The sequence below is a fragment of the Carcharhinus amblyrhynchos genome, chromosome 12, assembly GCF_965287045.1.
Source record: "Carcharhinus amblyrhynchos chromosome 12, sCarAmb.v2.hapA, whole genome shotgun sequence".
NCBI classification, from domain to species: Eukaryota; Metazoa; Chordata; class Chondrichthyes; order Carcharhiniformes; family Carcharhinidae; genus Carcharhinus; species Carcharhinus amblyrhynchos.
The window spans coordinates 57,275,436-57,301,682 of NC_137335.1; the positions used below are offsets into that span (position 1 = coordinate 57,275,436).

Genomic DNA, 26,247 nt, shown 5'->3' on the forward strand with positions numbered 1-26,247 from the left:
CAAGGGTTATGGGGATAGGGCCCGAGTGGATTGATGGGCTGAATGGCCTCCTTCTGCACTGTAAGGATTCTATGACTCAATGGCCACAATCACTCCCTCGTGATTCACATCGGAAAGTGTGCATTTTAGAGACTTTGGATGAGGACACAATTAGTTTCAGCTGCAATGTTCTGTAATAGCAATCATCATTCTGCAAGTTCATTGATAATGAATAGCCACTTTAAGGGCTGACCTGATCAAACCACCCCCAGCATCTTTGGGATTGGTGAAAGGAATGCAAAGAATTTGCAAAACTCGGTTTTGGAAAAATATAAACTACCTTAACAGCATTCAATAAATCTGATCGCAAAACATAATATGGCATACTGTGCAACCCGTTCTTCCAAGTGTTTACACAACCCCAAATCTTGCTTCAACATGCACTTGATTCAATTAGCACATTAAAACAAAATGCCTAACATGCTATGCAACTGGGACAATTCTTTAGAGTCACCATTATTCAAGTGGCAATCTCACTCATGGCCATGGGAAGAGGGTGGAGAAATCAGGATTTTAAATTGCAAACATCAACGAAACTTAAAACGTAGGATGTGACTGAACACATTTGAATGGAAAGGTTCTTTTACGATCAATTAAAATATAACTGGGTTTGTTCACCTTTCAAATAGTAACCCAGGCAACCAAACCAATCTATAAAACTGAGCTCCACACACAAGGCTGCTGAAAAAATAAGAACCCAACTCAGCTTTTACACAAAATAATCAATAAAGGGAAGTTTGATGTTCAGAATAATACCATGACAAAAATAAAACCATGCAACGTCAATTTAGTGACTAGAATGAGTCAGTAACAGCTTCATTTTGAGTGAGTTGATAATTTGTGATCCAACAGACACAGCAGTGTATCAGATGTCATTTACTATTCATATGACAGAATTAGATTATGAATTAGCCATTTTAACAAAACTAATTAAACCTATTTTCTGTGGGCAAATTGTTAAATGGACTTCAGGTCATATAAATTTTCTGATTGATCTCTGCAGAGCAGGCTCAATATCCAGTGATATAACATGAGCACTACCTAACGTCATTTGTGCTTTCATTAAAAAAGTTACATGGAAGCAAGCGCATGCTCTCATCAGCCAGTTCAGCCAATGCATAACTGAGGTTTGTGAAAAAGGATCGCCTTGGGTTTGATTAATCTGTGCTGAATAGCTGATTTAGGGTGATGGCAAAAAGGAGCCTCAATGCCTTTGAATGCAGAGTGCAAAGTAAGCTCATCTAGAACTTCTATGTCTGCTCTCTATAATCACCAATATCCTTGCTGGAAATGTGGATCTTAAAAGAAAAATAAGAGTTGCTGTTGCAGCAAGGTGCTCTATAGACAGAGTCTGTCAACGGACACTGTGAAAGCATAAGCGATAAAAAAACTTAGATTTAGACAAGATATTCCCACAGCGGCAAGGGTCTTTCTACTGAGCCAAGATAAACTGGAAGTAGAATTCTGGTGATTGCTTCAGCTGTATAGCAGCAAAGTTTTCCCTTTATAAATGCAAGTACAGCCAAGTGCACACAAGTCTATTTAATATTTGAGAACAAACTTCCAAACTAATTTTCAATTTGGAAACAGAAAAGTTGTCCCTTAAATTTCCATAGGAACAGAGCAAAACAAGTTGCTCAACAAAACAACAGATGTGTCAAGTACTAAACCATATTTGTACTCTTTGAAGCAAAATAAGTTAAAATAAATTTAACATCAAGTCAAAGAAAAAAAGCCTTGCTATTTCCTGCCACATTTACATTTGCTCACAAGTATACGGCAAGTTCCCATTTGTGGATAAGAGCACAAAATTCTGAAATCAAGACAATACTGGGTGAACGTGTCTTATTCAGTAAAGAAACAAAATTGAATAAGCAACAGCGGCATTCAACTTCATTACAATTGCACAGCTCTTCAAGGCTTTTCTCTGGTGGGTTAATCAGGTCTAATAACAAAACTGAGAAAATAAATATTTTTATTCCGAGTGTGCATCTGCAATCTACATCCAACAACCTAATCTGAAAACTCTGGTAACTTCAACTACAGCAGCTCAGACAACACACCAATTTCAGAAGAAAAGTTAATTTGCTCTATTTCCCAATGTTAACAGAACCTTAGGAATAATACAGGATCCAGATCTGCATCATTGCCAAAATAATTAATCAGTTCTTCTTCGAGACATACCCTGTGTACCAAGTTTCATTGAAACACATCCATTAGCTTGAGATATCTTGCTTCCAGACAGAGAAAAGCAATGGCAAAAATACTTTAAGAAGTTACATGAAGGCAAGCGCACGCTCTCATCAGCCAGTTCAGCCAATGCATAACTTCGGTTTGTGAAAAAGGATCATCTTGGGTTTGAAACCCCAGACCTTGTCCGTGGCTGGGATTCTCCAGTCCCACTGCGGTGAATGGAGTTTTGGCTGAGCGCCAAATTTACCATTCTTATTGACAGCGGAGGCAGAATGAGCATTGGTGGAGCATCCCGCCCATTATCTCTGCCCACTTTCAGTAGAGAGATTTACAAATGAACTGGATACAGCAATCTAAATTCAGGCTTTTCAGTAAAAATGGTAAAACAATGTGTGTGTATGTGCGCGTGTCGCACACACACCTTTACAACAGTAAGCACTTTATTTGCATAAAGGCCTCTATCTCGAATCCAGGTAATAATTCTATGCCATTGAAACACTCAAGTTTATAAGGTCCCAAGTGCACAACTATCTTACTGCTCCCCATCAAGACTGCCTCTGAAACAAATAGGAAACCATTTCAAGACAAGCATTTAATCTTCATCTCAAAAGGAAATGCAGCAAAAATCTTCATTCACTAGAAGCCTCTTTCAAAGTGAAAACCCTGCACAAAGTTATGCTGATTCAAAATTACATCTACTGCTTTTTGAGTCATTATGGCAGAGGGAGACCAGTCAGCACAGTTCTCTTAAGCAGTCCAATCTGTCCCACTCCTCTGCTCCATGTGCTTGTTCCTGCAGTTTTCCCTCAAGCTTTTGTTATATCATTCATTTTAAGAAACACAGAAAATAGAAGCAGGAAAAGGCCATTTATCCCTTCGAATCTACTCTGCCATTCATTTTGATCATGGCTGATTGTCAAATTCAATATCCTGATCCCGCCTTCCCCTCGCTCCCTTGATCCCTTTAGCCCCAAGAGCTCTCTCTAATTTCTTCTTCAAATCACACATTTTGCCCTCAACTACTTGCCACGGTAGTGAATTCCATAGATTCACCACTATGAGTAAAGACATTACTCAGCTAGTGAGCCGGTGCAACACAAGCCTAAAAACGTGGATAGCACAGAATCTACCTCCTCTCTTGGCATGCACTCGATCTACCTTGGGCATTTTTTTTTATTTTATCTTTCCTGGGAAGTGGGCATTCTAGGCAAAGTCAGTATTTGTTAACCATTCCCAAATGCCCTCCAGTTGAGTGGTTTACCAGGCCAGTTTTCTGTGGGCTGTTAAGCATTAAAGAAATTGCTGTGCAGGATGTCACATGTAGGCCAGACTGAGCAAGGATGGTGGACCTTCTCCCCTAAATGCACAGGAGTGAACCAGATGGGTTTTTTGTTTCATGTTCGCCAATTCCAAACTTATTTATGAATTGAATTTCCACCGGCTGTCATGGTGCATTTGATCATTAGCCTGAGCCTCACAATTACAAGCCCCATCAGGGACATTACATGCCACCACCATCAGCTGACCCCTCCCCCTCTCACTCCCATTCACCCACCCGCACCAAGCATGTGCTATTGGCAATTTTTGCAGAGTTGCCACTTACGATTGCCAGGAATGTGAAATGCAGAACTGGGACTCATTTAAGTCCAGGAGTAGCCAAAGGAAGCCAGCAGCATGTTGAAAACAAAATCAGGAACAGCAGCACTCAGATTTTTCCTTCAGCATCATTCTTGCGCATCTGTAACAGACAATACAAAAATGGCCTGAATGTTAATTCACCATTAGTGCTTCACATTGCTGGTCTTATAGTACACAATAACTCAGCACTATAAAATAAACAGGGCAAAATGTACAACTAATTTAATTTTAGATTACACACGGAACAGAAATTTCTCTCTTTTGAGATCATGGGTGAGTACTGTGCAGAATAGTCTGGTGGTTAATGGTGGGTCCAAGCTCCATTTGGCTGCTCAGTTCACTTCTGTTGGCTAATCATCAAGGTAAACTTGATATTCAAGTGCGCAACTTTTCCACGGTTTGTATCCGGGCCTAAGTCTCAACCCTGAGCTGTGTCAAGACACTTTCACAGATGAAATCAGCCTTTCAGAAGTTTAAACTTTCTGGGCAATTTCTGCGCGTGTGCAATGCACAAGGCCTTCCGTGGAGAGGGGTCCTGACGCACACCTCACCTGAAGTCCCATCACCAACAATCTGGAATATAGCTTATTGCCAACAGATATATGAATCTGCAACACTGGACATGAGGAAGTATCATATACAGCATTAGATGCTAAGAGCGAAGCCATGTTACAACAATTCAAACTTTCAACTCGTCATACCCTTCTGCGTTTCCTGCTTCTGATATTTTTAGAAAAATCTACTTACACAAAAAAATCATTACAGCTTACAGTGACTTGAATGAGTGCAGTTGTGGGCAATGAACCACTGTAGGATTCTTACTTACAAGAAATTATACATTGTACAAAAGAGTTTCAACCACAGTTTCAGTAAATAGGCTCATGTTACTGTACATGTGTAGAGGAAACCTAATAACCACAGAACACAACCAAGTTACATTTTCATTCTTACACTGCACTTACAATAGACTACTGACAAAATTTCCACTATTGACTTGAGTCTAATTTGCTTGCATCCCACTCAATTGAAAAAAATACAATTAAGAATATAGTAATGTGTAAAACCGACAACTTTACACGCCATTACTTGTCTTACATAGTGAAATGTGGTTGCTCTCAAAATACACAAAATTTGAATTGCCATTTACTTTTGCTCATCAGCAAGTTACATAACCAGAGGTGCATTATGTTTATGTGGTTAAATAATGACTGGGCGTTGTAGAAAATGAAATATTAATATTGTCAATAACAGTTTGCTTTTGATTTATTCACTGAACAGAAGTTACATTATTAAAGCAAAATTAAAGGAAGGATCAAATCCCCAAGTCAACATGTATCTGTGCAATGGTCTCTGCACTTGAAATCACTATCAAATAATGAAATGATGTGATAGGATGCTCGACAAATAGCATCAGATCAGAGTGCTGAGAAAGCAGGTCATGTGGCCCAGTAGTGGCAGGTGTAAATGAAATTAACTGGAAGGGTGCAGCATTCCTCAAAAGCCAAAACCTATCATTTTCTTTTTTGATGAAAATGAAGAATGAAGAAAAATGCCAATTTCCTTTCATCAAATTTTCTCTGCACCCTTCCTTGCAGCACTTACTACCTGCAAAAGATGCAGATGCACGACACCATCTAGCACTCAATTCAAGTTGCTGTTCTTCAGTTAAGCCTGGAAGAAGTCTGCAGGTAACCCAAGAGGAATAAAACTGATAGAACCAATCTGCTCTTCCTTTGCCTCACCCTCAACAACAACATTCAGAGGCAAGCACTTCAGCAGGAGTACTGACTTGCCTGCCTGACTGGTTTGCTGTTCCCTAACTGAAACACAGATGAGGCACAGCAGACAATCCATTAACACAGCTGAAGTCAATGCACACAGAATATGACACTGGATTTTAACATAAGAACATAAGAAATAGGAGAAGGAGTCGGCCATCTAGCCCCTTGAGCCTGCCCCGCCATTCAATAAGAACATGGCTGATCTGTCGTGTCTCAGTTCCACATTCCCGCCCTCTCCCCATAACCCTTAATCCCCTTGCCTATCAAAAACCTATCAACCCGCGTCTTAAAAATATTTAGCGAGGCAGCCTCCATCACTTCAACGGGCAGAGAATTCCAGAGATTCACCACCCTTTGAGTGAAGAAGTTCCTCCTCAACTCCGTTCTAAACTGCACGCCGCCCCCCTTTATCTTGAGGCTGTGCCCTCTACTCCTACTGTCCTTTCTGAGCAGGAAGAGCCTCTCCACCTCTATCCTATCCATCCCATTCATCATCTTATATGTCTCAATGAGATCTCCCCTCATTCTTCTAAACTCTAACAAGTACAAGCCCAGTCCATTCAGCCTCTCCTCATAGCTCAACCCCCTCAACTCCGGCATCAGCCTAGTAAACCTCCTCTGCACTCCCTCCAAGGCCAAAATATCCTTGCGTAAGTGCAGCGACCAAAACTGCACACAGTACTCCAGCTGCGGCCTCACCAGCGCCCTGTACAGCTGCTGCAAGACCTCCCTACTTTTATATTCAATCCCCCTCGCTATGAAGGCCAGCATCCCATTCGCCTTCCTGACCACCGGCTGCACCTGCAGGCTGGGTTTTTGCGACTCATGCACAAGGACCCCGAGGTCCCTCTGCACTGTCGCATGCTGCAGTTTTTCACTATGTAAGTAATAGTCCTTCCTACCATTATTCCTACCAATTTGGACAACTTCACACTTGCCAACATTAAATTCCATTTGCCAGTTCCTGGCCCATTCGCCCAGCCTATCTAGATCCTTCTGCAGACTCTCCACACCCTCCACACAATTTGCCGTTCCTCCAATCTTGGTATCATCAGCAAATTTCGACACCATACACTCGTTTCCCTCCTCCAGATCATCTATATAAATGGTAAATAGCTGTGGCCCCAGCACCGACCCCTGGGGCACTCCACTAGTCACCAACCGCCAATCCGAATAGCACCCATTGACCCCCACTCTCTGCCTCCTATTTGACAGCCAATCCCCTATCCACGCTAACACCCTACCCCCAACTCCATGCCCCCTGACCTTGTGTAATAACCTCTTGTGAGGCACCTTGTCAAACGCCTTCTGAAAATCAAGAAACACCACATCCACCGGCTCTCCTCTATCCACCGCCCTGGACACATCCTCATAAAACTCCAATAAATTCGTCAGACACGACTTCCCCTTAACGAAACCGTGCTGCGTCTGCTCTATCAAACAATTCTTCTCAAGATGCCTCGATATTTTCTCCTTGATCACGGATTCTAACATTTTACCTACAACACACGTTAAACTAACCAGCCTATAATTCCCTGCCTTTTGCCTGCCACCCTTCTTAAACAACAGCGTAACATTAGCCGCTTTCCAATCTTACGGCACTTCCCCGGAATCCAGCGAGGTTTGGAAAATAATCACCAAGGCATCCACTATCACCTCCGCCATTTCTTTCAGAACCCTTGGATGCATTCCATCTGGTCCTGGGGACTTGTCCACAATCAGTCCCTCCAGCCTGTCGAGCACCGCCTCTCTAGTAACAAAAACGTCATTCAGGCCCTCCACTCCTACCATCTTTCCATCGCTAACACCTGGCAAATTATTCACGTCCTCCTCCGTGAAGACCGAAACAAAAAGGTTATTCAAGGCCTCAGCCATTTCCCCATCCCCTACCACTAAGTCCCCCCTCTCATCCTCTAAGGGTCCAACGTTCACCCTAGCCAGCCTCTTCCTTTTTATATATTTATAAGGACTCTTGCTATCCTTAACAAATTGCACTGAATTCCTACAGTGCAGAAGTAGTCCATTCAGCCAATCGAACCTGCACCAACAAGAATTGCACTCAAGCAATATCACCTTAACCCCATTTATTTATCGTGCTACCTAACACTAAGGGGCAATTTCACATGGCCAATTAACCTAACCCATGCATTTGGAGAGTACGAGGAAACTGGAGTATCCAGGGGAAGCCTATGCAGAAAGGGGAGAACATGCAGACTCTGCACAGACAGTGGCCCAAGCTGGGCATCGAACTTGGGCCCTTGGTGCTGCGAGATAGTAGGGCTAACCACTGTGCCACCTTAAACATGATTCAGCTATTCACTGAATAAATTCCATTTGTCATTAGACCAAGCAACGCCTGGGTTAAATTTCAGGGATTAGTATCCAGGAATATGAATGTAATTAGAAAGGTGGGTTGCATTTATTACAATTTTACCTTTTGGACAGATCCAGGTGGGAAAATTAGGTAAACCTATCAGTGCAGCACCAATGATGTGAAAGAACTTAGAAGTATGGAGATGCATCACAATATAAAAAGGTTCTTGTTCAACAAACACTCTTCAATGCTTTAGAAACTTCCCGAATTTGGAAATTGTGTGCAACACTTCTAGATTCATCCCTCCTTCCCCCATTTTGGACACCTCAATTTTAGCATCAACTAGCCTCCAAAGTGCTGTTCAAGATTGGGGGGGGGCGGGGGACAGTTTAGATCGGAGTTGAGGGGGAAACGTCTTCACTAAAAGGGTGGTGAATCTCTGGTATTCTCTGCCTGTTGGAAGTGGTGGAGGCTACCTCGCTAAATATATTGAAGTCACAGGTAGATAGGTTTTTGATAAGAGAGGGAATTAAGGGTTATGGGGAGAGGGCAGGAAAGTGGAACTGATCCACTTCAGATCAGCCATGATCTTATTGAATGGCGGGGCAGGCTCGAAGGGCTAGATGGCCTACTCCTGCTCCTATCTCTTATGTTCTTAAGCTTTACCCGCTCTGCACCAATTTATTATAACCTCAGCAAGAAAGCACAATTCCAACCTAATGACTTTGTCTACAATCCCCACCAACCTGACCAACTACCAATTTATGTGTACTTGCTGCAGACACAAGGTTATGACAGACAGACAGCTCAAAAGAAGTTGCATAGTATGGAATGGATATGGCTCATTTTAAAACTACTGATCCTAGCAGATTCAATGGACAAAGAATACTTAAAGAAAAAACTGCTTATGAACAGGAAATTACCCTTTGTTTAAGACTTGTCACACAAGGTGTGAGAGTGGGCTCATGACCTCAGGTGTGTCATCAAGGGGCAGAAGAAAAGACATTTTCCCCAACACAGATGCCAGCAAAAATAAGCAGGACAAGTCTGACAGCACTGGGGCCTTGAAGAAATGTATTTTAATCTTTTTCTCCCTGCAGGAATTTGTTAGAACGTAGAACATAGAACATTACAGCGCAGAACAGGCCCTTCGGCCCACGATGTTGCGCTGACCAGTTAAAAAACAATGACCCTCTAACCTAAACCAATCCCTTTTCATCCATAAACCTATCCACGGATCTCTCAAACGCCCCCAAACTAGGCACATTTACAACTGCAGCAGGCAGGGCATTCCAATCCCTCACCACCCTCTGGGTAAAGAACCTACCCCTGACATCCGTCCTATAACTACCTCCCCTTAATTTAAAGTCATGCCCCCTCGTGCTAGCTTTCTCCATCCGAGGAAAAAGGCTATCACTATCCACCCTATCTAAACCTCTAATCATCTTATATGTTTCAATAAGATCCCCTCTTAGCCGCCTTCTTTCTAGCGAAAACAACCCCAAATCCCTCAGTCTCTCCTCATAGGACCTCCCCTCCATACCAGGCAACATCCTGGTAAACCTCCTCTGCACCCTCTCCAAAGCCTCCACATCCTTCCTATAATGTGGGGACCAGAACTGCACACAGTACTCCAAGTGCGGCCGCACCAGAGTTGTGTACAGTTGCAACATGATGCTGCGACTCCTAAATTCAATCTCCCTACCAATAAACGCCAAGACACCGTATGCCTTCTTAACAACCTTATCTACTTGATTCCCAACTTTCAGGGATCTACGTACACATACACCTAGATCCCTCTGTTCATCCACACTATTCAGAGTCCTCCCGTTAGCCCTATACTCGACACATCTGTTATTCCTACCAAAGTGAATTACCTCACACTTCTCCGTATTAAACTCCATCCGCCACCTCTCGGCCCAGCTCTGCAACCTGTCCAAGTCTCCCTGCAAACTATGACACCCTTCCTCACTATCTACCACACCCCCGACTTTGGTGTCATCAGCAAATTTACTAATCCACCCAACTATACCCTCATCCAGATCATTAATAAAAATTACAAACAGCAGTGGCCCCAAAACAGATCCCTGAGGCACACCACTCGTAACTGAACTCCATGACGAATATTTACCATCAACCACCACCCTCTGTCTCCTATCTGCTAGCCAATTCCTGATCCAATTTCCTAGATTACCCTCAATCCCATACATCTGCATTTTCTGCAGAAGCCTACCATGGTGAACCTTATCAAACGCCTTACTAAAATCCATATATACCACGTCAACTGCCTTTCCCCCATCCACCTCTTTGGTCACTTTCTCAAAAAACTCAATAAGGTTAGTAAGGCACGACCTACCCGCTACAAAACCATGCTGACTATCTCCAATCAATTCATTACTCTCCAAATAACTATAAATCCTATCCCTAATAATTTTTTCTAAAACCTTGCCCACAACAGAAGTAAGACTCACAGGTTTATAATTCCCGGGGAAGTCTCTGTTCCCCTTCTTAAACAATGGGACAACATTCGCTATCCTCCAATCTTCCGGTACTATACCTGAGACCAACAGTTGGCACTGTTTTGTCTGCAGCCGGTGTTCTCTAGCTGTTACTGAAGCAATATAATAGACAGCATGCTGATTTTAAATTGAACTAATGCATGGTCCTGTGGGTTATAGTGTGCCTTGGAATTGCTGAGTGAAGCTTGATTGAGGATGATTGACAGGTCAGGTGATACGCCTGGAGACAACTATTTTTCTTTTTTAACAACAGAGCATTCCAAATTGTTAAGTTTCATTTCAGTTGCTGGTGGAAGATCAGTGTCTGCCTGTCTCTCTTTCTCTCACCAGAGGAATTTTGAAAGCTGCAAGACCTGAGGAGCCTTGGAGAATTAATCCGACATTCAAAGGACCAATTCACAGCAGATGTTAAAAAGCTTCCTCTTAAGTCACTTGAATCATAACTGGAGTGAAACACATAATGCACACCCATGCCATTATCAAATGTAAAACTTACCTGGTCTCCACAAAACACCTTGCAGTTTGTGGCCTGGATCTTAACCTAAGTTACCACAAGGCACACATTCCTTTTCAAGCAACCAGAACTTTGGTGATTCTACAATGGTAAATGTCTGGTGTGGTGGTGGTGGTGGTGTTTGAGTGGAAATAATAAATAGACTGTTCAAAACTTCATAGCACCTGTATTAACAGTATAACATTGTCAAGTGGTTGAAGACATTAAAAAACTTCCAAAAAACAAAACTCATCTTTCTGCAGCATTTTTGCCGACTCCCAACTCAATTGAGTATGCTGCGCTGGTTGTCACAGGCAGAAATAATGACAACAGGCCAATCCACACTTTGCACTAAATTCTCTTCCTGAAACCTTGGATTACATTTGAAAAATAATTCAACTGTTTGAGGGAACTTTAATCATAGATAGCATAGAAAAAGAATACACAAAAAAATCCAATCCATTTCTGAATCACCACCAGTTCCTTTTTCCTCCTGAGAAAACCATAATGAATTCAGAGCTGTAAACAGTTGCACTTGGGTAACATCAACAATAGCAATTGGAAAGCTATTTTAATTATTGCAATATTGAAAATAGCATTCCAGTTGCTTTTCCATATTGCAACATCTTACAATATTCATGTATGAATCTGGTCTCCCCAATCTCCATCTTTTCCCCATGTTGTAATACAAAGTCATGATATCTCCCAGCTCCAGTTGTGAACAGGTTTACAACAGGCCATGGTGTTCCTCGGTCCAATTTCCAATTAATCTAACTGTTTTAGAATAGTATTTTTTGAAAAACATTCCCATCACTTTCAAATCACAGGAACAAATTGTCTAATGCTGTGTCACTCAACTTATGAGATCACTCCACACATTTGAAATCTGAAAGAGGAACTGCAGCACTGTATGAATCCCAGTTCCTTGTGATTCTCTTTGATGACAGCAAGTATTCTGAGTGGAAATCTGCAGTAGTTTGAGAAAGAATGATCTATTGCTGAGTACATCAGAGTTCAGTTGAAGGAAGATGTCAGTGGACTGGAAATTTCTCAAGGGGCTGCAAGTTGAAGTTAGAATGTTGACGGGGCAACGCTTGCAGAAGCCGATGTCAAATAAGCCAAAGTCTATGGAAAAGCAACAATCCTGAATTGAAATGCTAAGAGAAGAAACTTTATTACATGACCTTAGTGTCAGAAATAAAGTACCATGACCGTTTCCATCACAAATAATGTGACCAAGTTTTTTTATTTAGCTGTCAAGACACAAGACTATTATATTTTGATGATGGTATCCGCATGTACTGTAATCTAAGGTGCTTGACAGAGAAAAAAGGGCAACAGAGTACTGGAGAGTGACACTCTGCAGAATAAACTATGTAGTCCTTGGTCTGCGCAGAGTCTATGTCAGAACTCAGAAATCAGCAAGCCTGTATGCAAAAGTCCCATGCAAGACCAGATTGGTAATCGTGCATGGTTGAAGCTGACTCGCAGTAGTGTTGTGTTAAATGCAAGCTTCATCACTGAAAAATGCTACACTGATTTACAAATATCTATCTTGTGTGTACATTGTTCATTTAGAATGTGGGGTTGAGTAAATCGATTTTGACGATTCTATATCAAAGTTATGGGGGGTGGGATATGTTGATTGTGATGCCTGTCTCTAAGGCAGCATAACAGAAGAGGTTCACCAAGCTCAAGGGACCAATGTAAACCAAGTGTGAGGGAGCACGCCATTAGATTGAGTCTCATCTCAAACAGAATACATCGGGAAGCCATGTAGTAAGCGTGTAAAGACTGGAGCAGCTGGATAGGCTGCTCCATGACAGCCTGTACCCCTGTACCAAGTTTGTCTCTCTCAATATAATTATCATGCTACTAATCTTAACACAAAGGGTTAGGAACAACAATGGCAACAATTTTGAGTCTTAAGTTAGAGAACAAACCTTCCAACAAGTCGTATTAGTCTCAAAACATTACTCCCTCTGCAGATGTTGACAGACCACCTAAGCTTTTTGTTTATTATTGAGATAAAAACAAAGTACTGCAGATGCTGGGAATATGAAATAAAAATAGAGTTCATTGCCAAAAACAATAGCCATTCTTCTCATATCAGTTGAAAAAAACCCCTTGCATCCAACATGAATGAGATGAGGTTGATGGGATTTCTTTGTGGAGGAGAACTGGAATTTCGATTCTTCAACAATTTTTAAGTACAGGGCGTTTTATTGCATTCCATTCAAACACATCTGTGATATTTTGGTTGGAGTTTGGGCTTGGATATCTTCAGAATTGCCACAGCAAAATTGCCTCATAATTAATCAGGAGTATGACGTCAACTAAGAAGGGCTCAGGTTTGATGCCGAACTTCTCATCACAAATGACAGGTGTACCAGCAACAACAATAAAATTTAGACTCCATAATTTTACAAGGAACAAAATGAAAATAAGGGGAAGATGAATTCAGGAAATATTGCAGGATTTCCAATAACTCAAAATTTAAAAGCACAAACATAATAACAGGACAGGATTGTAAACAATCTGCTGACATGCTCCAGGCTCCTAAATAAAGGATATCCTGGCATCCATTGAACTAAGCTGCACTTTTTTTTGGCTTCACTAGGCGAGAAACTGAAGGGAGAAAGCACAATCAAAAAAAAAGCAACTTACACTTTGGGTGAAAAATCACACTTAATGAAATCTTGCGTGGTGATCTGTTTTTTCCCATCCCCATATGAAGATATGTATATTTTTAAGTTAAAGATGTTTGAACTGACATCTGAACTCCAATCGTTTATTTGACGCTAAAATTTTAAGCAAAATTAAAAATATTTCGTGCATTCAACTTCTTGGCTTGCTTTCCTTAACACTTCAACATGATTAGATGTTTATCCTGCTTCATGACACATTGTCAGATGCCAAGAGGCTCCCAAACTGACACAAAACAGGGGGCATTCCAACCCACAGAAGGGGTGGTGATGAGAGCTGTTGCTTCGCTGCTAATCACAAAATGCAGAGCACCAAGACAGGATTGCAAGGTGATGAAGCTGGAGGCCAAATTGTTCAACGTCAAAGGGGGAAAGATAAGAGGAGATCGCGAAAACGTGGCTAAGATGAGATCGAAAGAACGAATGTAGTGAGAGGAAATGAAGAGGGAAAATCATCACAGCAAGTGGGGGTGGCACAATGTTAGAATCTATGACTTGAAGCTTGCTATTCTTCAGAGAATATCCTGAACTTTTTTGTGTGTCAATTGTTCATAAAAGAAGCAATCCATTTACTCACAAGAATAAAGGTTTATTTTCTGTGAAATGAGAACATTTTCAAGAGAATACTAAGTAACAATAAGGAACTAACAGAAAAGGGACCCTAACTTCCTTTTAAAAATAGGACAAAAAGGATTTGCTCGGAATTAACTTAATCAAATTCTTCAAACTTTAAGAGACCATCCTGAATAAAGGACGTCAAGTCAGGGAAATTTGGTATTGCTTTTACTTGAGCGAGGAAAGAGAGGGAGGGGATATCAATGAAGGCACAATGAGTTTACAGGTCAGAGTGCAATCAGATGTGATCATTTTTGACTGGTTTACCAGAATTTACGTATAAAGGCCAAACCCATGGATGTTACTTACTTATCAAAAGCTTTATGGATGTTCTGATATGATACAGTACCAGGAACTTGGCACAAACAACAGAATAACACAGTGGGCAATTATATAATTGTACTTTAAGCCGGCTGCTTTGAAGATAGTGAAACATGGAGCTGCATTAGAATGGCAAAAAGTAATTAATGGGGGGTGTGGTTGAAAAATCAGTAGTGACATTTGCTGTTCATATTTCACAGCAACAAACTCAAGTAGCAATTGCAACAAAATTTCCTGAATTTGATGACTTGTTACAAGAAACTACCAACAATGAAGAGCAGGTTGATTAGGTACAGAGGCACCTGGAACAACAGGAAAGTTAAGCTGAGAAAGATTATATCTAATTCTAATAACAAGTGCAAAGTTACAAGTGTCAAAAAAAAACACTGCAAGCTTAACTAAACATGGTTTGCACAGTTCAGCAAAGGGGCTGACAGTTACTGTTGGATAGAACATTGAAACTATTTGCAGTATTGTCAATGGCAAGTAAGATGCTAAGTTACATCATATAGAAAATAGAACATAAATTACAGGACAAGTCACTGAGCCTATACAAGTCATTAAAACAAAAGCAAAATATTGCACAAATCTGAATATAAAAACCAAGTGTTGGAAATTCACAGCAGGTCCAGCAAGGAGAGCGAGAGGTCCAGATTTTCCAAGCAGTGGCAATAATAATCAGGTGGCCATTGCACTTGTAAACTTCACTGGGTGTTCCATCCTGTTTTAATTTTGCATTTGCTGGCTAACTACCCAGGTAAGAAAGTCAATGCATCTAGCTTAAAGTCAAAAACATTCTCAGATCGTCATGGGGAGCAGGGGAATGGCCCATCTGAAGTTGAAACTTCCAAGGCAATTCCTAAGTAGGTCTATACATTGAGATGTCCACAGGTTCCCATAGAAAAGTTAAGGCACAGAAGGAGGATATCAAGCCCATCTTGTCAGCACTAACCACAAACAAAAAAGAGCTGCCCATTCTGATCTGTCCTTCCAGGTTACGGCACTTCAGCTGCAGCTCCAGCTCCAGGTACCTTTTAAACGAGGTGAGAGTTTCTGCCTCCATGACCAAACCTGGCAGCAAATTCCAGATTCCCACCTCTCTCGGTGAAGAGCTTCTTGCGCATGTCGTATTGAATCATTCTACCAATCTCTGGTATATGATCTCTCTACTGGAAGTAACAGGTCTTTGCAGCCTACCCTTCTTGGTCCCGAACAATCTTCTGCGCCTCAATGAAGTCACCCTCAGCCTCCTCTGTTCTAAAGAAAACAATCTCAGCTTATCCAATAATTCAAGAATTCCAGTCTTGAAGCTGGAATTTTCAAGCTGTGGCAACTTTCTTGGAAACATCCTCTGCGCTCATTTCAGAACAATTACATCCTTCCGCTAACATGGTGACCAGAACTGTACACAAAATGTTGTGGGCAAACCGGCACTTTATATAGTCCCAGCAAAATAATCCCTGCTTTCGTACTCAATATCTTGTCTGGTGAAGTAAAGCATTCCATTTGTTCTCTTTAATATCTATCTGCCTGTTCTTTCACCTTCAGAGATCAGTGGACATGCACTCCAAGATCTCTCACACCCCCTCTCACTATCCTCCTGTTTTTGGGTATTCCCTTAGCTTTGTGTGCCCTCTCCAGATGCATTATCTCACACTCTTCTTGATTGAATTCCATTTTCCACTTGATGATCCACTCAGTCAAATCCCAGATATCATTCTTGAGTTGACTGTTCATTGTTAATCACATGGCTGTATTTTTGTCTCTTCTACAAATTTCCCAAACATGCTTCCCACACTTAAGCCTAAATCATTAATCTAGACTACAAACAGCAAGAACCAACCCCAACCCCCGTAGAACACGACCTTCAATTTGCAAAAACAACCAACCATTACTGTTGCTCAGCCAATTCTGAGTCAAACTTGCCACAATTCTCCTGCATCCCATGGGTCTTACTTTTCTGACCAGTCTGCCATGCGAGTCCTTGTAAAATGCCTTACTGAAGTCCATGCAACAACATGCACTCCACTGTCCTCATGAATTCTCTCTGGTTACTTCCTCAACTTGTTACTTCCTCAAAAAATTAATGTAAATTAGTAAGATTACAATCTTCCCCTAACAAAATCATTCTGACTATCCTTGATTATTCCATTCGTTTCTAAATATCAGCTTATTCCGTCTCAGAATCGATTCTATAATTTGCTCACACTGTCCGGACTGTAATTATTTGGTCCTTTTTTAAATAATGACACCAGTTTCGCAGATCTTCAATCCTTTGGTATCCTGCCTGTATCAAATGGAGATCAGAACAAGATCCTGTGAGCATCAATTGTTTCCCTTCTGGCTTCCTTTAACAACATGGAATACAACTCATCTGCTCCAGTGATTTATCCACCATCAAGAATGTCAGGCACTCCAGTACTTGCTCTCTTTAAATGTTTATTGTATCTAATATTTCACACTTCTTTTTGAACTAGAATGTCTGCATCATCCATTTCCTGTGTGAAGACAAATTACTCTTGAGAACATTGTACATCTTTGGTAACCCCATCCTTTCTTGCTCTTATTGCACTGATGAGACATCTTTGGGTTTTCCTTGATTTTGCTACCAATAACTTTTTATATCCTTGCTTTACTTTCCTGATTTCCTTTTTAATCTCACCCCTGTACTTTGTTCTATGCCTGGGTGTCCTCTAATTACAGTACCAACATTTTGGGACCATGTTAAGGGCAGTATTCGAAATGTATAACATACACAATCCCTGCAAATATGCTGCTGAAGCTTCAATAACTATACAACATTCAGTGCAAAAAAGATAAACCAATCCATTCTTGGTGGTGTTTAAGGTTTACATTCTCCTCCATGCCATACTGCTCAAGTGTGGATCTATGGACACCCACACTTGTCTGGGCCTTGACCAGTGTTAATACATTGCTGCATTATAAACGTTGCCATAATTCAGGCCTATAGCCCATATAAACTACAGATATGCACATTTTAGCTCGCAATTATTTAAAAATCCTAGCTGACTTTTTCATACTAGCCATGAATTACCAGAGTAATATAGTGCTTGCCCTTTACTTCAAGCCAAAATAAGATCATTGAACATGAGCATTCCTGTGCTGTGGTACAGCGCATTTATTTTTCACATCCCGTGTGAAAGCCTTTGCAGGGGCCGATGGTGTGCTAGATAATGGGGTGAACTTAAAACAGATCATGAATTAAGCTCCAAGGGACAAAAAAAAAGTAGGTTGTCTGCCTACACGTATTCTCAGTTTGAGTTTCACGTTCAATGAAGAAAATTTTTTTTAAAAAAGCAGAAAATTAAAATTGGTTAATTGTTATTTGATAAATGCACATCTATGTTACTTTAATGCAACTAGAACTCCACATGTCTCAAGACAGCAGGTAAGAGACATTAGGCCAGAAATAACCAAGATGTTGTCAAATGTAGACAAGTGATTTTTAAAAAAAAACAGTGGGGAAGGAGAAAAAAGGAAACGTGCTTTCAGAGTTAACTCCAGTGCAACGCATCACAAAAGAGAGTTTGAGTGGGGCATGATGATGGCAGTAAGCTAGTGTTGGAGGAACAAGAGATACAAAACGAGACACTGGGCAGGTAAGCCATTATGCTATTTCAGACAAGTTGGAATGTGTCAAGAATAGCACTGAAGGATGATCCATAGAACCTGTACAGCGCAGGAGGCCATTTGGTCCATCAAGTATGCACCGACCACAATCCCACCCAGCCCTTACCCCATATTTACCCTGCTAGTCCCCCGACACCAAGTGGCAATTTAGCATGGCCCATCAACCTAACCCGCACAACTTAGCTTCAAGAGTGACAAAAACTGGTTTCCTGTTTGTATCAAATTTGTAATCAAAGGGTTGTGAAGGAAATGGCAGAGGTGATAGTTTGGTAAATAATCACTAAGGCATCCACTTCGCTGGATTATGGGGAAGTGCCGGAGGATTGGAAAACGGCTAACGTTACGCCACTGTTTAAAAAAGGTAGTAGGCAAAAGGCTGGGAATTATAGGCCGGTTAGTTTAACGTCTGTTGTTGGAAAAATGCTTGAATCCGTCATCAAAGAAGAAATAGCAAGGCACCTAGAAAAGAATGGTTTGGTAGAGCAGACGCAGCACGGATTCATAAGAACATAAGAAATAGGAGCAGGAGTAGGCCATCTAGCCCTTCGAGCCTGCCCCGCCATTCAATAAGATCATGGCTGATCTGTTGTGGCTCAGTTCCACTTTCCCGCCCTCTCCCCATAACCCTTAATCCCCTCTCTTATCAAGAACCCATCAACCCGCTTCTTAAAAATATTTAGCGAGGCAGCCTCCACCACTTCAACGGGCAGAGAATTCCAGAGATTCACCACCCTTTGAGTGAAGAAGTTCCTCCTCAACTCCGTTCTAAACCGCCTCCCCTTTATCTTGAGTCTGTGCCCCCTAGTCCTACTGTCTTTTTTGAGCGGGAAGAGTCTCTCCACCTCTATCCTATCCATCCCATTCATCATCTTATACGTCTCAATGAGATCTTCGTAAGGGAAAGTCGTGTTTGACGAATTTATTGGATTTCTATGAGGATGTGACTAGTGCGGTAGACAGAGGGGAACCGGTGGATGTGGTGTTTCTTGATTTTCAAAAGGCGTTTGATAAGGTGCCGCACAAAAGGTTGCTTCAGAAGGTTAGGGTGCATGGAGTTGGGGGTAAGGTGTTAGCGTGGATAGAGGATTGGCTGTCTAATAGGAGGCAGAGAGTTGGTATCAATGGGTGCTATTCTGGTTGGCGGTTGGTGACTCGTGGAGTGCCGCAGGGATCGGTGCTGGAGCCTCAGCTATTTACCATTTATATAGATGATCTGGAGGAGGGGGCTGAGTGTAGGGTAACGAAATTTGCTGATGACACAAAGATGAGTGGAAAAGCAAATTGTGCGGAGGATGTGGAAAGTCTGCAGAGGGATCTGGATAGGCTGAGCGAGTGGGCGAGGACGTGGCAGATGGAGTACAATGTCAGCAAGCGTGAGGTTATCCACTTTGGCAGAAATAACAGTAGGAGGGATTACTATTTAAAGGGCGAAAAGCTGCAGCATACTACGGTGCAGAGGGACCTGGGGGTCCTTGTGCATGAGTCGCAAAAACCCAGTCTGCAGGTGCAGCAGGTGATCAAGAAGGTGAATGGGATGTTGGCCTTTATAGCGAGGGGGGTAGAATATAAAAGCAGGGAGGTCTTGCTGCAACTGTTCAGGGCATTGGTGAGGCCGCAGCTGGAGTAGTGTGTGCAGTTTTGGTCACCGCACTTGCGCAAGGATATTTTGGCCTTGGAGGGAGTGTAGAGGAGGTTCACTTGGCTGATACTGGAGATGAGGGGGTTAGACTATGAAGAGAGAGTAAATAGACTGGGTCTGTACTCGTTGGAGTTAAGAAGGATGAGGGGGGATCTTATAGAGACGTATAAGATAATGAAAGGGATGGATAGGGTAGCGGTAGAGAGATTCTTCTCGTTCAGAAAGGACAGCAGGACTAGAGGGCACAGCCTCAAGATAAGGGGGGAGCAGTTTAGAACGGAGTTGAGGAGGAACTTCTTCACTCAAAGGGTGGTGAATCTCTGCTCGTCGAAGTGGTGGAGGCTACCTCGCTAAATATATTTAAGATACCGGTGGATAGGTTTTTGACAGACAAGGGAATTAAGGGTTATGGGGAGAAAGCGGGAAAGTGGAACTAAGCCACTTCAGATCAGCTGTGACCTTATTGAATGGCGGAGCAGGCTCGAAGGGCTAGATGACCTACTCCTGCTCCTATTTCTTGTGTTCTTATGTAAATTGAGAATTTGGAATTTTGCAAAGGATTTTCCAGCTGCAGCTGCCTCAAAACCAGAAAATCTTGCCTGGGGTCAAAGTACTTTTGCATGGTTTGTCCACCATCTGCTGTGATTCCCATGGCGGGAGGGGATGGGAAAATTTGCCCCACAGATGGATGAGGCACGGGTGAGGCACTTCATGGGTTGGCATAAAGTTGGCCTGGAGGATAAAATAAACCACTACTGGCAGGTGAGGAATAGGAATTAGGCATCAAGGTCACAGGGGATAGGTGGGGCAACATGATTTGGTATAGATGGGGAATGATGGGGTGTGAGGGCTGGAGAGCCTAATATTAAAAACCTAATTGAAGCAAGACCGAAAAAACCAAATGGGCCTTTTGAAATGCTTGTTTAACACGCCATTCAGGAGTGGGGGTACGCTTCCTGCCTCGCCCAGCATGCACTGTGAGCAGATGGTAGGGAACTTGGCAAAATAAATAGTGAAGTCTTGAGAAGCCGACATATTCCAGAGGTCGTGGTGCTACAAGTCCTAAAGCGCATCAAGGTAGATAAATCCCCGGGACCTCAAAGTGTATCCCAGGGCATCGTAGGAGGCGAGGGAGGAAATTGTGGATCCCCTAGCCGAGATATCTGAATCATCGATAGTCACAGGTGAGGTGCCTGAGGATTGGAGACTGGCACATGTTGTGCCTTTGTTTACGAAGGGCTGCAGGGAAAAGCCTGGGAACTACAGGCCAGTGAGCCTCACTTTTGTGGCGGGTAAGTTGTTGTAACATATTTTGAGAAACAGGATCTACAGGCATTTAGAGATGCAAGGTCTGATTAGGGACAATCAGTATCGCTTTGTGAGTGGAAAACTATGTCTCACAAATTAGACTGAGTTTTTTGAAGGGATAAGCAAGAAAGTAGATGAGGGCAATGCCATTGGTGTTGTCTACATGGATTTTAGCAAGGCCTTTGACAAAGTACCACATGGTTGTTGCATAAGGTTAAATCTCATGGGATCCAGGGTGAGGCATCTAAATGGACACAAAGTTGGCTTCTGTGGGTGGTGGTTGTCGAGGGTTGTTTTTCAAACTGGAGGCCTGTGACCAGCAGGATCCCTGTGCCTCAGGGGTCAGTACTGGGTCCACTGTTAATTGTCATTAAAATTCATCATTTGGATGAGAATATAGGAGGCATGGCTACTAAGTTTGCAGATGACATTAAGATTGGTGGCATAGTGGACAGTGAAGAAAGTTATCTCCAATTGCAATGGGATCTTGATCAAATGGGCCAGTGGACTGACGAATGGCAGATGGAGTTTAATTTAGACAAATGCAAGGTGATGCATTTTGGGAGATTGAACCAGGGCAAGGCTTACTCAATTCATGGTAGGGCACTGGGGAGAGTGACAGAACAACGAGATCTAGGGGTACACGTTCATAGCTCCTTGAAAGTAGAGTCACAGGTGGTCGGAGCGGCAAAGAAAGCATTTGGCATGCTTGGATTCATCAGTCAGAACACTGAATACAGGAGTTGGAATATCTTGTTGAAGTTGTGCAAGACATTGCTAAGGCCATACTTGGAATACTGTGTGCAATTCTGGTCACCGTATTATAGAAGGAATATTTATTAAACTAGAATGAGTGCAGAAAAGATTTACTAGGATGCTACGGGGATTTGATGGATTGAATTAAAAGGGGAGCCTGGATAGACTGGGACTTTTTTCACTGGAGCGTAGGAGGCTGAGGGTTGATCTTATAGAAGTCTATCAAATAACGAGAGGCCAAATCAGCTAGATAGTCAAGATCTTTTCCAAAAGGTAGGGGGGTCTAAAACTAGAGGGCATAGGTTTCAGGTCAGAGGGGAGAGATACAAAAGTGTCCAGAAGGACAACTGTTTCACACAGAGGGTGGTGAGTGTCTGGAACAAGGTGCCAGAGGTAGTAGTAGAGGCGGATACAATTTTGTCTTTTAAAAAGTATTTAGTTACATGGCTACGATGGCTACAGAGGGATATGGGCCACATGTGGGCAATTGGCATTAGCTTAGGGGTTTTAAAAAAAGGAAGAGTGGTATGGACAAGCTGGGCCGAAGGACCTGTTTCCATACTGTAAGCCTCTATGACTCCCAAGGCGGGTGTGGAGAGCTGGGAAATTTCCTGACTGAGGTTACCCACCTCCTGAGCAAGAATCCAACCCAACATTCATATTTTGTATCATACAGCTTCTCAGAAGGCTAACTTCACTTCCCAATTTCATAATGGAATCCTGGGGACAAAACAGTTACAGAAGAAGTCAGCTGTTTGTTCAGCAAGCAGGTCAAAACACATCAAATTATACATGCTCACAACATTGACAAAAATTTAAGCTCTGTCTGAAACGCTAACACCCTGTTTATTACATCATTCAGAACATATTACTGATCTCTCACGATTAACCATTTCCTCACTGGGATCCTCGCAACTGGAATTTTTATCAATATCATCGCTTGATCAACGTTCTGAAATTGAACAACAAAGGAATCATGCCATTTATGCATGCTGTCGAGAAGTCTAGCCAAGGCTTGCAAAAAATCTTGCAATCATTTGACTGCTGAAGAAATGACATTCCTCTAATCCACTCAAGGTTCCAATGAAACCCAACAGACATGAAAATTTAATTCTGTTTCACTCGTAAGCAGAAGTTGCTTGTCCCGCTGAGTACGTCTGGCCTTTTCTGTTTGTTTTTCGTCTGACAAAACTATGCAAACTGGAATCACAATAGCATCCAGCCCCACTTGCAAATGCTGTATTAAATCACATCCTCAGAAAGGTTATGCTAATCCCCATGTTCAGGGGCAACATTTTAAATTCTGTTTTGTAAGCATCATTTAGACAATTAAGTCCTCTAAGCCCCTGGAACAGCACGGTGGCACAGTGGTTAGCACTGTGGAGTTTGCACATTGTCCCCATGTCTCCATGGGTTAATTCTGGGTGCTCTGGTTTCCTCCCGCACTCCAAGTATGTGTGGGTCAGGTTGATTAGCCATCATAAATTGCCTCCGAATGACAGCGGAAAATTAGGAGGGTAAAGATATGGGTATAGGCATAGGACAGGACCTGGGTAGAATTGATCGGTGCAGGCTCGATGGGCCAAATGGCCTCCTTCTGTACTGTAGATTCTAGAAACAATGATTCAACAAAAAACCTCACGACAGGCAGAATTGCATAGCTATCATGATACCATGCAGGACAGAGTAAATCTGCTCTCTTTTCTTCGCATTAACTTCTGTTCTGTACGTGAAAAAAATGCTCATCTTCATACTCTCACGCTTATCTTTATGCTTTCTTCATACCCCTGGGAGAGAAGTGATTGCTTTTTAAAAAAAAAATCAGTCTCATGTATGTTCGGGCTTCAAGGGAATGGGTCATGTGAAGATGTGGGGTGAGCTGGTTGGGAGCTGCCTTGAGTGGGCAGTCAACATTTGGAGTATGGAATGAGTAGACTGAATTAAGATCTGCATTCCCTGAAGCCTGGTTGTGGAGTAGTTCTTTAAGTGTTACTTCAGTACAAAGAGATTTAACAAATCTCTGTTGCTAATTTGCTGGATTTAGGGTGGAAAAGAAATGGCCAACACTGGATAGTTCACTTAATATACAAATATATGCAGAGATTTTTTTTTGAAGATTTATTTTCTTCTAAAACCCTATGCATTGTTGTACCTTTGGTCAATGCAACTTTTGAAGAACAAACCAACCCTGGGTCCATTATCATCATTTTTTTCAAACTTTTGAACCTAACTAATGCAAAGCAAGCATATATAGTGTTATATCACAAATAGAAAATAAGGTGGAAGTTTCAGCTAGTAAATTGTGCTTTCATAATAAGAACATAAGAAATAGGAGAAGGAGTAGGCCATCTAGCCCTTCGAGCCTGCCCCGCCATTCAATAAGATCATGGCTGATCTGTCGTGGCTCAGTTCCACATTCCCACCCTCTCCCCATAACCCTTAATCCCCTCTCTTATCAAAAACCCATCAACCCGCGTCTTAAAAATATTTAGCGAGGTAGCCTCCACCACTTCAACGGGCAGAGAATTCCAGAGATTCACCACCCTTTGAGTGAAGAAGTTCCTCCTCAACTCCGTTCTAAACCGCCCCCCCTTTATCTTGAGGCTGTGCCCCCTAGTCCTACTGTCCTTTCTGAGTGGGAAGAGTCTCTCCACCTCTATCCTATCCATCCCATTCATCATCTTATATGTCTCAATGAGATCTCCCCTCATTCTTCTAAACTCTAACAAGTACAAGCCTGGTTTATTCAGCCTCTCCTCATAGCTCAACCCCCTCAACTCCGGCATCAGCCTAGTAAACCTCCTCTGCACTCCCTCCAAGGCCAAAATATCCTTGCGTAAGTATGTTTCTTAACAAATTACTCTTTTCCCATAACATTTGGCTCTGGGTAGCTCCATCAGTTAATCTGAAGATTCTGCTCAGCACAGAAATCTACGATCACAGGGACTGATGGAAGGAATTTCAGTTCTGAATGTTGCAAAATTGCTCAGCATGTGCCTTCAGCAAGCATTTTTTTTCAAAATTATACCGTATTCATTCGCCATCTAAGAACGTTAGAAAACATTTCAAAATGGCCACTACAGAAAATGCAATGATAGTCACATTTTCTGCATCAATCATGTTGCACTCCTGTGGTGCTTCAACACAATCATGATGCACACAATATTTACTGTAGACATTTATTGTGAGCCATACATCTGAGGGGTTCTATACAATCTTCAGTCCCTCACTGTACTGTGGTAGCAAAGTCTTAGATGGTGACCTTTCCCCAATATACCCCTGCCCCAACCTTTTGTGCACCTCTCAGTACATCGTCCTGGGCTGGGGAATGCGCCAGTCCGCAATACTCAAGTTATAGATAACTCTTTGCACCATCTGCCCCCCAACATTTCTATCCAACCCATGTTAGTAAAAGAAGTCTTTTCTTCATTAAAAGCAGCGAGCTTCTGCTCACTTTCTTTGTGTTGCAAGCAGTTAAATAGGTCCAAGCCACCATGCAACACGTAGGACCAGAACAAAATAGGTGTTACATCACCATTTTCTGGTAAAAATAGTATATTTGAAATCTGGCCCAAAACCAATGCAGCTACTTTCCATTGCACAGCGATCGCAATCGACAGAATGCAATATAGCAAAACATTTCTAAGCATCTAAATTTGAAGAAATAAAATTGCAAAAGTTCACAGAAAATTGCTTTCACTCTCCATGGTTCGAAGACACATGATTAATGAGGCCATTCAAAATACTTAGCATGTCAGGATCAAAAAGGTTCCACAGATTCAGTGGAACCAAATTATAAATTAAGTAGTGATTAAGTCATGAAAAGGGTGATTTCCTCCTTGTCACCACAAAATCCTAAAACATTGCTAATTTACAGTACGAATCAGTTCCACAAGTACTGGCACATCTCAGCCCACTTCTGTGACCTCCTCCAGCCTTACAACCATGTGTGAAATTTGTTCTCAAATTCTTACCTTTTGTACATTGCCATCGCGCCAGCATTAGCTATCGCACCTTCAGTTACAAGGTTCTCAGCTTTGAAGATCTCACATTGAGCCTTTTTGCTTCTCCATTGGTTTCTTTCCTCCTTCAAAATGCTTCTTAAAACCTACTGCTCTAGCATGGCAAGTAGTTCAACATCAAACTTAGTTTACTTTCCTATGAAGCATTTTGGGATGTTTACTATGTTAAATGTGCTGTTAAAATTGGAGTTGTTGTAGATAATAATCACGTTAAAGATCAAATCTGCGACTTGCCTGGTTGCAAAATTCATAA

The 26,247-nt window shown here is 42.0% G+C and overlaps 1 protein-coding gene across 5 annotated transcripts in view; it reads right to left on the reverse strand.

The window, feature by feature from the left end:
* LOC145351007 (transcriptional-regulating factor 1-like) overlaps nucleotides 1–26,247 on the reverse strand; it is a 199,670-nt gene that overhangs the window by 105,347 nt on the left and 68,076 nt on the right. For all 5 annotated transcript variants that reach the window (XM_080200583.1, XM_080200584.1, XM_080200585.1 and 2 more), the window contains exon 2: nucleotides 3,836–3,970. The gene's annotated coding sequence lies outside the window, so the exon portion shown is untranslated. The remainder of the gene's footprint in view (nucleotides 1–3,835; nucleotides 3,971–26,247) is intronic.